Raw genomic sequence first — 14,194 nt, forward strand, 5'->3', positions numbered from 1 at the left:
ATGTTTATGTTCAAACCTTCAACAACTCTAACAATGGCATAAACAGAAACAAAATGTTATACATACAATTCAGTCACAAAAATGGGATAATTACACCTTAATTAATCAATTTTCAGAATAACATATAACAACAATAATTCATAAGCAATTCATATAATTCCTAAAGAGAATAAGGATCTCTCTTCTCTACCTTTTCATGTTAAACACTGTCGCACCTCGAAAAATGGGGATACGACTACAAAGCGAAGCGCAATCGCACGCTCGCAATGATGGACTGAACAGAGTCGCCACCGAACTTTATTTATTCCTAAAAAGGAAAGGGGAAATATCGATAAAACCCATAAAAGAAAGGATAAGATATGGTCGTCGCAACCAATATCAGGGTTCGGGAGTCGGTTACGCAAGGGGAAGGTATTAGCACCCCTCACGTCCGTTGTACTCAACGGGAACCGTTTAGTTAGTTTCGTTTTGAATGTTAGCTTATGTTAGTCTTCTTAAGTTATAATGAGGGAGAGAAAGAATAGAAGAGAGAAGAAATGTTTTTGGATTTTTGACGAAGGACTAAACCTAAGTTTTTTATTAGTGGGCCTGACAAGATTTATAAATCCTGCTCCTACGTATCTCAAAAGAGAAATCAAGGCTTACGTAGTTCTGGGTAGAAAAATGTTTGTTTGTTGGTCGATTTTAGCGAAAGCTATATTGTATTAATCGACAAAAACATCGTTTTACCCAAAACAGATGAGGAGTGGACGCATACCACACATCGAACGGATTTATAGATCTACATTCGGATAAGCGTCACTTATCTCGACTCAACAATTGTGGCCGAAACATTGTTTTGTATCACTTAAGACAAGATACCTTCCGTTTATGAAAAGGTTTTTTTGATTAGTCGCACAACGGCGAGAAAAGGAATTTGATTGGTTTGATGTATTTTGAGTGATGGCGAGAACTTGGATGAGCGAGATATACATCTCGAATCCTAGCCTCAAGAGTGCATGGTATACACCATGTTCCATTTCCATCTTTATTGAAAGAATTTAAGATAGGAATTAAGTATATGTTTTTGAGTTTGAAATACGGATATTTAAGAATGAGGCATAAGCCCTAAGATCAAAATTTCAGGGTTCCACTGGAATGCTAGATTCCAATGGTCCTTTTTCATTCGAACTATTTAAGAAAATTATTTAATGGGCAACGAACACTTGATGAGAATCAAATGTTCAAAGGGTTACGCCAGAATGCTTGATCCCAACGGCCTTTATTTTGTCCATGCTAATTAAAGTGTTTTAAGAGTGAAAGAAAAGAATGAACGGTTAATCCAAAACGCGTGGTTCAGGACTAATTATTCGAGGATTCCCACCGGAATGCAAGATTCCAATGGTCCTTTTCCATTCGAACTATTTAAGAAAAAAAGTTTGGATATTGAGTTTGATTTGGTTTTGAAAGTGATTTAAAATCAATTGTATTTATTGTGAAATGAATTTTGAAATTACGGAAAGTTAAAAATGATTTCGAAATCGAATGAAATGTTAGTAAAATTGAATCGAAATTATGTGAGATATTAATATGATAATCTACATACGTGATAAGAATATTGAAGAGATTGTCTAATCAAATGACTAAACAAATAGCCAAATAGCTTACTTAGTAACTAAAAAATAAGTAATTAAGTAATTAAAATTTATCAACTAATCAGCTAAATAATTAAGTAACTACAAAAGATAAAATTAAAATAAGGAAAGTTCGTATAAATATGGGGCGAGTGAATAAATAAAAAATTATCCAATCCAAAATTAATTCTAATTAATATTAAAATAAATAAAAATAAAAGAAATAAATAAAAACTAGAATATATTATAAAACCTGAAACGTAAATATATTTACATAGAAGCGAATAGCAAGTATATATACATAAACTCTAAACTAGAAAGTATAATAATATATCATATTTAAGACTAACTTTATATATATTGAAAATACAGTAATATATAAAATCTAAAAACTAACATATTATATTATATATATATATATATATATGAATGTTATGAGAGGAGTATACGTCTGTATGAAAAAAAAAAGAAAACAAAAGGTATATACATTTAAAAATATATATATATATATAGATGGATGTATATGAAAACTAAACAAAAAGATAATATTTATATAAATTAGAACTATCAGTAATATACATATAAATTAAACAAACAAAAAAATTAAAATTACAGTAACCCATCTATATGAATCTAGAACTAATCGAAAGGAACATAAATATAAAATTAGAATCAACAATATCATATATGCAGTACATAAAAACCAAATAACAGTAACACAAATATAAAAGTAATGTTAACGTGAGATATTTATATAGTATATAAAAATTCAACCCAGAAGAAAACATATATTAATAATAATAAAAAAAACAATAGCAATATTTCTGGATCTGAGAAACCAGAAACTCATTCATCTTACTCACGCAAAAGGGTTCTCACTCTCGACATCTTTCAAACTCTCAATCTCTCGTTAACCCTCAATCGGCTTGCGCCAACCTCACGGTACGCCACTCCCAATCTCACTCTAAACGCGAAAACCATGGTTTCAAAAGAAGATCCAGTAAGAAGACTCACCTTCGGCGGTGATTCGGCGGCGATGGTGAGCTTATATCCTCCTCTCCTCGCTAGATTCTTTCACGCCGTCACCAAAATCAGGTTTTGTTTAGGAAATTAGGGTTGTTTCGTGGCCGCCCAGATTTTAGGTTTTTTGTTTTTCTCCCCCTCAATCGTTTCCACTCTCACCTTTTATATTCAACAGCTAGGGTTTCAGATTGGCCCAAGGAGATCAAAAGGGGTCTCTGCGAAATCCCCCTTAGGGTGCTCAGAATTTTGATTGCTCTATTGATGTTTGGTCTGGAACGGTAACGTGAACCTACCCTTTCTCGCTCCATCTTTGTCTTAACTCTTTTGGGATATTTTTGAATTTTTACAGCCTTGCTAATTACCTTGTTTTTTACTGCAGTGAAAACTTGGTGAAAATTAAAACTTCGGTTATTTGCAAAGCTTGGTGATTATCAACATCGGTTGAGTGAACATGGTATTTCAAATATGCAGGGTAGCTTAATGACTGTTATGGTTTGGGTTATGCAGGTCTTGGAAGTATCGCGTTTGAGGTTATGGCTGGGACACGGTTTTAGCTACAGGTATAAAAAATATCATTTTTCCTATAAGCATTACAGAAAGTGATCAAGGTATGAATCACATAATGTGTATAAGTCATATGACATTAACTTGAGTTTTTCTTTTAAAATCATTACAGGCATTTTTTTTAAGTAACACCCTCAATTGATTAAGAATGACTTTTGCATTACCGGAGAATCATATGCCGGACACTATATTCCAGCTCTCGCATCCCGGGTTCACAACGGAAACAAAAACAAAGAAGGAATTATTATAAACTTCAAGGTCTTACAATATCCTAATGTTGCATTTGACAGTGATTCTCTCCCAAATGAAAGATCTTAATGCAACCTTTAATATATGTTGTAATTTTTTATGTTTTGATTCTTTTGATTTTGTTGAAATTATAGGATTTTGCCATTGGTAATGGATTGACCAACCCGGAAATTCAGTACCCAGTATGTACTTAGTTTGCAGTTGATAACAAACTGATCACAAAGGAAGATCAAGCAGATATCATCAAGTTGATCCTATTTCGTGTAGGTGCCGCAAAAAATTGTGGTACAAAATCCCTTACACTCTAATCACAATCCATTTTACTAGAATTGTCAAGTAGCATAGTGGAATTTGAAGAAATAATTTCTCTATCTTTATGAAATATACTATTTAGTACAAAGTGTTACATATGAAATTGTCTTTTGAAATTACAAATAACTTTACTACTGAATTAATATATTTTCAATGATATTAATTTGTTATAGTATATGTTTGAATTGTAGTGAGCAAAGGTGGAGAAAGTTGCGAAACAACCTTATTACAATGTCAACCGATAGTCACTAATATCTTAGCCATTGCTGGCAATTAATGTAAGTAATCGTAACTGAACAAAACTCATTTTATTTTAAATAAATTTCTAGTTATATTTTAAAGGAATTGATATGTTGAAAACTGCAGTACTACGACATCAGGAAGAAATGTGAAGGAGAATTGTGTTATGACTTCTCAAGTTGGGGAAATAAGAAGACCGTTACGGATGCGATGCGTTGGGTGTTGGGAAAATAGAGTTTGGAAATGTTTGAAAGTTTAATATTACCGAATGTTATGAAATGTGTGTATGCGCTATTTTGATTTGGGATGAACTATGGATATAAAATGGATTTTTTAGAAATAATCCAAAACTAATTTAAATATCAATAATAATAAAAATCAGTAGAAAACCCAATTAAAATCAAATTAATCCAATAATTTGTTAAAATTACTTTTGACATCAATTCTAACATCTATTTGAAAATAAAAATCAATTAGAGTTTTGAATCATTAGTAAAAATAACAATTAAAATTAAATTGAAATTTGGGAATTAAACTTAATTTGAAATTAAAATCAAAAATTGAAAAATTCAAAAGTCAAATGATTAAAATCCATTTTATAGTCAAAAGCACCATGATCAAAAAGGCATAGACAATGATCAATGTGTAACAAAAATATGGAGTTGGGAATGAATGTATGCAAATGAACTTTAGGCCAAGTGCCAAACAAAAATAAAAAATTCAGGACCAAAATCGGGGTATGACAGTTGCCCCTATTTAAGCGTCTTCTACTAGAGAATATGAAGCAGGACGTTCTTCATATGATCATAGTGGGAGATGGTTAAATACTAAAAAGACCCGGATTTTGATCCTGAATCCCTATGACATGGTGTGATATGATATGATATGCATGATATGATATGCGTGGATGCATGATTCTTTTTTTTTGTAAATTATTTTTTATCTGCTAGGGATATGGTGGACCCTTAACAGGAGACGCTACTAGACAGACCAAACTGTGGGGAATGCTGATGGTCCACAGGAAGACAGACAAATGGTAAGGAACAACTTGCTGGAGAGACAGTCCTACTGGAGAATCAGGCACACACTGGGGAGTATTCAAAGTGAGATTTGATAAACGACACTTGGGATACAAGAGGTTTCGGTAGTAAGTTCACACATGACTTACTAAACCCGAATAAAGGAAAAGATGCTACAACAGGTTCATGTATGACCTGACAATGCTGGGGGATAATCAAGGAGAAAACTCTTCAGAACAGGTTCATGTATGACCTGATACCGGAATAGGGGTTCGACAAACAGGTTCATACATGACCTGAATGGGTATTGAACAAAGAATCTTCAGAGTAGGTTCAAGCATGAACGGACCCCGGAATAAAAAGGTTCAATGACAGGTTCGTACATGACCTGAATAGGATTGAACAAAGAATCTTCAGAGTAGGTTCAAGCATGAACGGACCCCGGAATAAAAAGGTTCAATGACAGGTTCATACATGACCTGAATAGGATTGAACAAAGAATCTTCAGAGTAGGTTCAAGCATGACCGGACCCCGGAATAAAAAGGTTCAATGACAGGTTCATACAAGACCTGAATAGGATTGAACAAAGAATCTTCAGAGTAGGTTCAAGCATGACCGGACCCCGGAATAAAAAGGTTCAATGACAGGTTCATACAAGACCTGAATAGGATTGAACAAAGAATCTTCAGAGTAGGTTCAAGCATGACCGGACCCCGGAATAAAAGGGTTCAATGACAGGTTCATACAAGACCTGAATAGGATTGAACAAAGAATCTTCAGAGCAGGTTCAAGTCTGACCGGACCCCGGAATAGCAACAATTGGACTCTGACCGTAAGCAATGGACTACAACCACCCTTTAACGGATTTTGCCAACAACAATTGGACTTGAAAATGACCGGGAAAACCGGATGTTGGTTTAGGGTTACCAAAGACAAGCTGGAATCAAAGGTCAAAGGATCATAGGATCGACAACAAGACCTAGGTCAATGCAAAATGAGCACGAAGTACATTTCGGCTATGCATGATTTGAATTTCCTTTTATGCATGATATATGAATGATCATGATTATGAGAATGCTGACACTGGGCAGACTGGGAGTTTGTAAAGGCTTTTTATGGAAGCTCATGATTCCTCAACACCGAGAACTCAACCAAATATTTGTGATAGATGTTGTCAAAGGAGAATTCTATCCAGCTTGATAGCCACAACTTAGCCAATGAGATCCTTTTTAAGGATCAACGAATCGTGCTAGCATAGTTTTCGGGCACTCGTCTTAAACTCAATAGTTGTTGATGTATGGCAGAATTTGTTTGAGCAATTTGAAAGCACGAAGAAAGAGGTTATGCCCCTCTGTGGCTCATCTTGCCCCAGTTTGTTGGGTCTTTGGAAATGTTCACCTTGAAAGTGGATTTGGAAACAACTTTCCATGAGACTACCTCGAAAGGGCTTGCCCCAAGTGTTTGAATCTTGCAATGGTCCGCACTTGACTAACCAAATGTTGGAATGGCAGACTCTTGGTTGACTGTCCTTTGGATAGTTGGACTTATTGAGCTCTGAGGTGGCTTGCCCCAGTCCGATTCTTGAAGCAGATTACTCTTGGCTAGATGACCCTTAGGGTGATTAGCTCGAATTAACTGATGCTCAAAGTGATTTGCCCCAGCCTAGACTTCTTTCACTCCATCAAGTTCCTCAATTGTATTTGGATTTCTTTGATGCTAAGTGTTGACTCGCAAATAAGATTGTTCATTCAAAAATGGTAATTTTAATTCAATGTTTATGCAAAAATTTGAAATCAAAATTTATTGATATGAACGGGTGAAATGCAGTGAACGAGTCGTTGATAAGAACACAATGGTGATCAAGTCATTCACAGTATGCAAATTGGTGCCATCAAATGATTAACAAAAATCGTTTGGAGTCAGGTTAACACAACCTTGTTATAGTACGCTTTCAAAATAAACCCTGCCTCAATTAGGTCTTTTAAGGGTTATAACGTGGTCTGGTTCGCGGTTTCTTGAAACAAAAGGATATAAGGCTCAAAATTTATTTTTACCCACCCCTTCTTCTTGATGATCTCCAGTTCCTACGTTCAGTTAATTCAATACACGCATTCGACTTCCAAGAGGGTTCGAAGGTGTGATGAGGATTCAAGACGAATTTTCTTGAAATGGCAGTCACCTTATTTTTTTGTTTTGTTGAGGGTTTTGGTGACCTCTTTTTGTTTTTCTTTGTCCCTTATTTTGCCTGGACCGCTTCTTTGAAGCTTTCGGTCCATCGGGATGCCCTGACTCTTGCCTAAGTCATTTTTGTGGTGTTTGACTTAGCGGACTTTTATTTTTTATTTTTTAAAGGTATTGACTGCCACATTATTGGTGGATAAGGATCAACCAACACTAATTTTAGCTTTTCTTAACTTCTTCAACACTTCAACATGTGTGCGAAGGATAACACGTGGTTGAACCTAATTGGAGGGTGTTCATATGGACGATTTTTGAAAGATCGAATACATGATCAAAATATTTGAACACAACTACCCTGCCCCAGGTTAAGATTAAGGGTTTTAGATCCGAAATAAACACCAACTTCTAGGCTCAAAGTGGTTGACTAGGGATTAACTCCTTATCTCTTCAGTGTTTGGGGATTTGAAACAATGCCTTACATCATGGACAAGGTTTTACTCAAAAGCATACCACAACAATTTCAGGTGTTTCGTTTTCATCATCCTCCTTCCAATATTTGTTAGCACAACGATTTGATAAACAAAAGTGAATGAGAGGAGTATTTTTGTTTTTAACATGAATGAAAAACGAGTGAATACGAATGGATTAATTCAAAAGATGCATAAACATTTCATTAATCCTACCATTCAAAGAAAACAACAATGCTTAAAAGCAATTAACAATCAACATGCGAGGAAACTCCAAAAGAGATGCTGAAACAACCAAATGATTGCCATCTTCAGGGAATGACTTCTTCAAACTTGATCCGTTAACTTCGGGGGACACCCCTCGAGATCTTCACCCTTATTCGGCTGATAGGTTAGCGTTACCACCAAGCTTCCTTCTTGAAAGGCTATGTACCCGTTGTCTATTAATTGTTGTACTTTGGCTTTGAAAGCGTTGCAGTCTTTCAGTTGAGTGCCCTTCTGATCCAACATGATATCCACATTGCACATTTGGGTCATACCCGGGTGGGTAAGATTGTGGATCCGGCTTAAGAGACTTGGGAATCACCAACGAGTTTTGAATTAGAGGTTGTAGAAGTTGGCTATATGTCACGAGGATTGGAAATCCAAGGCGATATCCCAATGCTCTTACCAGGAAATCATGATATCTCACTAGCCACATCCTTGACCTCTTCCTTGTGGTACAAAAACTTGAGGGGTTTCAGGGGTCCTTTCCCTTTCACATTACTTGGCCCGGAAATCAAGATATATGTACTTGAGCCTTCCTCCTCCAATGCTTCTTGAACTTTCCTTAGACATGGTTCTTCGTTCTAAACACGTGTCAGGAATCACTTTGCTTTTCATGGACAAAGGATGGATGATTTTTTTTTGTATTTTTGGAAAATGATATGCAATGCATGATAACGAATGCAGATGCGATGGTATATGAATGGATGCAATGTATTTTTTTATGTTTTGGTATGCAAAAAAAATGCAATCCAGGTAGTTAGGATCTGGGATAATGTGAGTAACTCAGAACATCTTACTAGGTAGGCTTCTTAATAGATAATTCTAGGATTTCTACCCATAAACCCACTCACGGGATAGTTTCTACATTTTTGTTAGGGTTCCCAGAGTCATGGACCATAATCGTATCAACATCATGCAACAGGCTAGCCGCTTTATGACAAGAGTGACGAAAGGTCTCTTCTGAGCGAGGTTTTCATATTGGGTGCAAAAAGGAGAGGCCCTTGGAGTCCATCATTACGCAACCACCAAAGCAGAAACTGGTTCTAAGAGGGGGTCCTAGAGTCATGGACCCTTCATGAATCAACGTTATGCAACAGGCTAGCTGTATTATAACGAGATCTACAAACAGGTCTACTCTAGGGGAGTCTTCATGCTAGGCACGCAAGGAGTGGCCCTTGGGGACTAACACTACACAACTTCCAATTCTAACTTATGTGTTCTCTCTTCTTTTTCCAAAGCTCGGGTGTAGAGCTTTATTCATGATATCAAAATCCCAACGCCCACACATAGATATATACAGATATAAAAATGCGATAAAACAGGGATAAAGAAAGCATATAACAAAGGAAGAAAAATAAACAAATAAAGCTAACACACATACGAAAACTTAACTGAACTAGGGTTGACTCACTTAGGGATGTTCGATTCCCCAGCAGAGTCGCCATCTGTCGCACCTCGAAAAATGGGGATACGACTACAAAGCGAAGCGCAATCGCACGCTCGCAATGATGGACTGAACAGAGTCGCCACCGAACTTTATTTATTCCTAAAAAGGAAAGGGGAAATATCGATAAAACCCATAAAAGAAAGGATAAGATATGGTCGTCGCAACCAATATCAGGGTTCGGGAGTCGGTTACGCAAGGGGAAGGTATTAGCACCCCTCACGTCCGTTGTACTCAACGGGAACCGTTTAGTTAGTTTCGTTTTGAATGTTAGCTTATGTTAGTCTTCTTAAGTTATAATGAGGGAGAGAAAGAATAGAAGAGAGAAGAAATGTTTTTGGATTTTTGACGAAGGACTAAACCTAAGTTTTTTATTAGTGGGCCTGACAAGATTTATAAATCCTGCTCCTACGTATCTCAAAAGAGAAATCAAGGCTTACGTAGTTCTGGGTAGAAAAATGTTTGTTTGTTGGTCGATTTTAGCGAAAGCTATATTGTATTAATCGACAAAAACATCGTTTTACCCAAAACAGATGAGGAGTGGACGCATACCACACATCGAACGGATTTATAGATCTACATTCGGATAAGCGTCACTTATCTCGACTCAACAATTGTGGCCGAAACATTGTTTTGTATCACTTAAGACAAGATACCTTCCGTTTATGAAAAGGTTTTTTTGATTAGTCGCACAACGGCGAGAAAAGGAATTTGATTGGTTTGATGTATTTTGAGTGATGGCGAGAACTTGGATGAGCGAGATATACATCTCGAATCCTAGCCTCAAGAGTGCATGGTATACACCATGTTCCATTTCCATCTTTATTGAAAGAATTTAAGATAGGAATTAAGTATATGTTTTTGAGTTTGAAATACGGATATTTAAGAATGAGGCATAAGCCCTAAGATCAAAATTTCAGGGTTCCACTGGAATGCTAGATTCCAATGGTCCTTTTTCATTCGAACTATTTAAGAAAATTATTTAATGGGCAACGAACACTTGATGAGAATCAAATGTTCAAAGGGTTACGCCAGAATGCTTGATCCCAACGGCCTTTATTTTGTCCATGCTAATTAAAGTGTTTTAAGAGTGAAAGAAAAGAATGAACGGTTAATCCAAAACGCGTGGTTCAGGACTAATTATTCGAGGATTCCCACCGGAATGCAAGATTCCAATGGTCCTTTTCCATTCGAACTATTTAAGAAAAAAAGTTTGGATATTGAGTTTGATTTGGTTTTGAAAGTGATTTAAAATCAATTGTATTTATTGTGAAATGAATTTTGAAATTACGGAAAGTTAAAAATGATTTCGAAATCGAATGAAATGTTAGTAAAATTGAATCGAAATTATGTGAGATATTAATATGATAATCTACATACGTGATAAGAATATTGAAGAGATTGTCTAATCAAATGACTAAACAAATAGCCAAATAGCTTACTTAGTAACTAAAAAAATAAGTAATTAAGTAATTAAAATTTATCAACTAATCAGCTAAATAATTAAGTAACTACAAAAGATAAAATTAAAATAAGGAAAGTTCGTATAAATATGGGGCGAGTGAATAAATAAAAAATTATCCAATCCAAAATTAATTCTAATTAATATTAAATAAATAAAAATAAAAGAAATAAATAAAAACTAGAATATATTATAAAACCTGAAACGTAAATATATTTACATAGAAGCGAATAGCAAGTATATATACATAAACTCTAAACTAGAAAGTATAATAATATATATCATATTTAAGACTAACTTTATATATATTGAAAATACAGTAATATATAAAATCTAAAAACTAACATATTATATTATATATATATATATATATATGAATGTTATGAGAGGAGTATACGTCTGTATGAAAAAAAAAGAAAAAACAAAAGGTATATACATTTAAAAATATATATATATATAGATGGATGTATATGAAAACTAAACAAAAAGATAATATTTATATAAATTAGAACTATCAGTAATATACATATAAATTAAACAAACAAAAAATTAAAATTACAGTAACCCATCTATATGAATCTAGAACTAATCGAAAGGAACATAAATATAAAATTAGAATCAACAATATCATATATGCAGTACATAAAAACCAAATAACAGTAACACAAATATAAAAGTAATGTTAACGTGAGATATTTATATAGTATATAAAAATTCAACCCAGAAGAAAACATATATTAATAATAATAAAAAAAACAATAGCAATATTTCTGGATCTGAGAAACCAGAAACTCATTCATCTTACTCACGCAAAAGGGTTCTCACTCTCGACATCTTTCAAACTCTCAATCTCTCGTTAACCCTCAATCGGCTTGCGCCAACCTCACGGTACGCCACTCCCAATCTCACTCTAAACGCGAAAACCATGGTTTCAAAAGAAGATCCAGTAAGAAGACTCACCTTCGGCGGTGATTCGGCGGCGATGGTGAGCTTATATCCTCCTCTCCTCGCTAGATTCTTTCACGCCGTCACCAAAATCAGGTTTTGTTTAGGAAATTAGGGTTGTTTCGTGGCCGCCCAGATTTTAGGTTTTTTGTTTTTCTCCCCCTCAATCGTTTCCACTCTCACCTTTTATATTCAACAGCTAGGGTTTCAGATTGGCCCAAGGAGATCAAAAGGGGTCTCTGCGAAATCCCCCTTAGGGTGCTCAGAATTTTGATTGCTCTATTGATGTTTGGTCTGGAACGGTAACGTGAACCTACCCTTTCTCGCTCCATCTTTGTCTTAACTCTTTTGGGATATTTTTGAATTTTTACAGCCTTGCTAATTACCTTGTTTTTTACTGCAGTGAAAACTTGGTGAAAATTAAAACTTCGGTTATTTGCAAAGCTTGGTGATTATCAACATCGGTTGAGTGAACATGGTATTTCAAATATGCAGGGTAGCTTAATGACTGTTATGGTTTGGGTTATGCAGGTCTTGGAAGTATCGCGTTTGAGGTTATGGCTGGGACACGGTTTTAGCTACAGGTATAAAAAATATCATTTTTCCTATAAGCATTACAGAAAGTGATCAAGGTATGAATCACATAATGTGTATAAGTCATATGACATTAACTTGAGTTTTTCTTTTAAAATCATTACAGGCATTTTTTTTAAGTAACACCCTCAATTGATTAAGAATGACTTTTGCATTACCGGAGAATCATATGCCGGACACTATATTCCAGCTCTCGCATCCCGGGTTCACAACGGAAACAAAAACAAAGAAGGAATTATTATAAACTTCAAGGTCTTACAATATCCTAATGTTGCATTTGACAGTGATTCTCTCCCAAATGAAAGATCTTAATGCAACCTTTAATATATGTTGTAATTTTTTATGTTTTGATTCTTTTGATTTTGTTGAAATTATAGGATTTTGCCATTGGTAATGGATTGACCAACCCGGAAATTCAGTACCCAGTATGTACTTAGTTTGCAGTTGATAACAAACTGATCACAAAGGAAGATCAAGCAGATATCATCAAGTTGATCCTATTTCGTGTAGGTGCCGCAAAAAATTGTGGTACAAAATCCCTTACACTCTAATCACAATCCATTTTACTAGAATTGTCAAGTAGCATAGTGGAATTTGAAGAAATAATTTCTCTATCTTTATGAAATATACTATTTAGTACAAAGTGTTACATATGAAATTGTCTTTTGAAATTACAAATAACTTTACTACTGAATTAATATATTTTCAATGATATTAATTTGTTATAGTATATGTTTGAATTGTAGTGAGCAAAGGTGGAGAAAGTTGCGAAACAACCTTATTACAATGTCAACCGATAGTCACTAATATCTTAGCCATTGCTGGCAATTAATGTAAGTAATCGTAACTGAACAAAACTCATTTTATTTTAAATAAATTTCTAGTTATATTTTAAAGGAATTGATATGTTGAAAACTGCAGTACTACGACATCAGGAAGAAATGTGAAGGAGAATTGTGTTATGACTTCTCAAGTTGGGGAAATAAGAAGACCGTTACGGATGCGATGCGTTGGGTGTTGGGAAAATAGAGTTTGGAAATGTTTGAAAGTTTAATATTACCGAATGTTATGAAATGTGTGTATGCGCTATTTTGATTTGGGATGAACTATGGATATAAAATGGATTTTTTAGAAATAATCCAAAACTAATTTAAATATCAATAATAATAAAAATCAGTAGAAAACCCAATTAAAATCAAATTAATCCAATAATTTGTTAAAATTACTTTTGACATCAATTCTAACATCTATTTGAAAATAAAAATCAATTAGAGTTTTGAATCATTAGTAAAAATAACAATTAAAATTAAATTGAAATTTGGGAATTAAACTTAATTTGAAATTAAAATCAAAAATTGAAAAATTCAAAAGTCAAATGATTAAAATCCATTTTATAGTCAAAAGCACCATGATCAAAAAGGCATAGACAATGATCAATGTGTAACAAAAATATGGAGTTGGGAATGAATGTATGCAAATGAACTTTAGGCCAAGTGCCAAACAAAAATAAAAAATTCAGGACCAAAATCGGGGTATGACAAACACCCATATCAAATCTCTTTTTCCCCCTTACCTTAGATTCCTTGCAAAAATTCAGAATTAGGTTGAGGTTGATGTTTGTGTTCTTCCCTCTTCAAACCCTAGTCTCCTTTCTCAAAAACTCTATTTCACATACGGATTTTCTCAAAAAACTCTACTAACCATTGTTTATCTCTAAACATAATTTAATCTTTAGATAATTGTACTAAGGCCCAACTTATCTCATAACTTTCACCACTTCCCTTATTTTCTACTTTCCACTCAAAACTCACAT

The 14,194-nt window shown here is 34.5% G+C and overlaps 1 long non-coding RNA gene across 24 annotated transcripts; it reads left to right on the plus strand.

Moving 5' to 3' along the window:
• The first annotated feature begins 2,391 nt into the window (after positions 1-2,391).
• LOC127120125 (uncharacterized) lies at positions 2,392-13,519 on the plus strand. 24 transcript variants are annotated; one of them, XR_007803115.1, is made up of 8 exons: positions 2,393-2,708; positions 2,812-2,914; positions 3,016-3,060; positions 3,144-3,196; positions 3,313-3,458; positions 12,759-12,909; positions 13,128-13,214; positions 13,303-13,519. It is a non-coding gene; the product is annotated as an uncharacterized LOC127120125 (long non-coding RNA). The 24 variants fall into 24 exon arrangements; XR_007803125.1 differs by lacking the exons at positions 3,016-3,060; positions 3,144-3,196; positions 3,313-3,458 and adding exons at positions 12,191-12,235; positions 12,319-12,371; positions 12,488-12,633; XR_007803133.1 differs by having other exon boundaries at positions 2,816-2,914.
• Positions 13,520-14,194: the final 675 nt, after the last annotated feature.

The sequence above is a fragment of the Lathyrus oleraceus genome, chromosome 2 (genome assembly GCF_024323335.1).
Source record: "Lathyrus oleraceus cultivar Zhongwan6 chromosome 2, CAAS_Psat_ZW6_1.0, whole genome shotgun sequence".
In the NCBI taxonomy this organism is placed as follows: Eukaryota; Viridiplantae; Streptophyta; class Magnoliopsida; order Fabales; family Fabaceae; genus Lathyrus; species Lathyrus oleraceus.